Here is a 1674-nt window from a genome sequence, read left to right as displayed (position 1 = left end):
TTTTTTTTTTATAGTTATTATAGTAAATATACAAGAGTGCATAGCTTGTGTGTAAAACTGACTGTTACATCAAAAAGTCATATAAAAAAATAGACTTTATGGATGTTGCTCAAACTACCAACCTATCAAAGTATAGTTGTCTAGTTACATGTATATATATGACTGACTAGTTACATGTATATATATGACCGGTAACATAACTGTGCACAAAGTAAACATAATGCCTCAAAAATATGTAAGGCCAAATTTATATCCACACAACCCAACCCAATGGACCTTCCATCCATACTATTCTCTGGTCATCCCTCAATCTGGCAAATCAAACCATCTATTGGCGTACCAAGTCACCATTGCCCCTGATTTATTCCATGAGAGCGTCGAAGGCATTGATAAAGGGAGTTCTTTTAGTGTTCACTCTTCCCTAGGTGTAACTGTGAGGAAGCTCATAGATGAAGATCCTAGTGTGACCAACAGTCAAGAACCTTCAGAATTTCTCCTTGTTTAGTTTGATCACCATAGTCACCTGCGAGGAGATTGTTGGCATTTGGCATAACTGATGTAGCATGAGATGATGTGGGTGATGCTGTTGAAGGTGGATGACTACACCGATAGAGGATAGAAGTCTATTTATGATGAAGAGATTGAGATTTTGTGATTAGATGACTTGATCAGTTATTTGTGTTGTCACTTATGGAAACTGATGTCAAATGATGATTGTTGATGTTCCTGATGTTTTTTTTGTCATCTAAGTGATTTAGTTTACCAGAAGACAGGGTTTACTGACAAAGAACTGAAGTCTATGAAATAGGACTTTAATCGGTAAAGAAGAGATGTTTTTATTCGATTGGGCGATCGACGATGATTAGTGATTTGCAGTTTGGTATGTGAGCTTATATCATGGAAAGGAGTATCTGAATAGAACCGAAACTTGTGACAACCTCCAGAAAGTGTGTTTCAAATTTCTAATGAAGTTTTGCTAAGGTTTTAGTAGGGTTTAAGACCGATGAAGAAATCATCAAACCAATAATGATTTTTGTTATGACGATGATTGACGATGAGTCTAAATGAAGGTGGTAACACATCACAACCTACGTGAAATGATTTGATTGATGTTTTGCATGATTCAAGGAAGAATTTCTTGGGAAACAATGAAACGCTTAGTGGAGTGTTTTGAGGTTTTGACTTTGGTACAGATCGGATTTTCATGATGGGTTACGATCAACCAACGGTTGATATTGCATTGTAATTTGATTTAATGATTTTTATATTGATCTAAGATGATCTCTTGTGATTTGCATTGTAATTTCATGATGTAATTAGGGTTTAGTGGTCGACCTAGTTGAGATGGTTATTTAGGATGGCATAGTTGATGTTTATTATGTCAGTGGTCTTAAGAGAATGTGTTGAGCTGTCCAAGAAAAGTGTGAGATTTGCCTGAGAGTTGTAGAGTGTTGAACATAACTAGATCTGATTTAGCAAGGTGTGAAGTGAAAGTAATAGATCATTTTTTTCATTGTTGTTCCACAACAGTTGCAACAGTTAAATCCCTTAATTGGGTAGGTCCTAATAGGACTTAAACATTTAAGTCCCCTAATAGGGCTTCTCTCAAAAGAGTGTTAAATCCTCTCACGAGGTTTATCCTAACAGATCATCAAGCTCCTCACTGGGTTGTTA

Source organism: Cryptomeria japonica, chromosome 10, assembly GCF_030272615.1.
Source record: "Cryptomeria japonica chromosome 10, Sugi_1.0, whole genome shotgun sequence".
In the NCBI taxonomy this organism is placed as follows: domain Eukaryota; kingdom Viridiplantae; phylum Streptophyta; class Pinopsida; order Cupressales; family Cupressaceae; genus Cryptomeria; species Cryptomeria japonica.
This window is presented reverse-complemented; position numbering follows the sequence as displayed.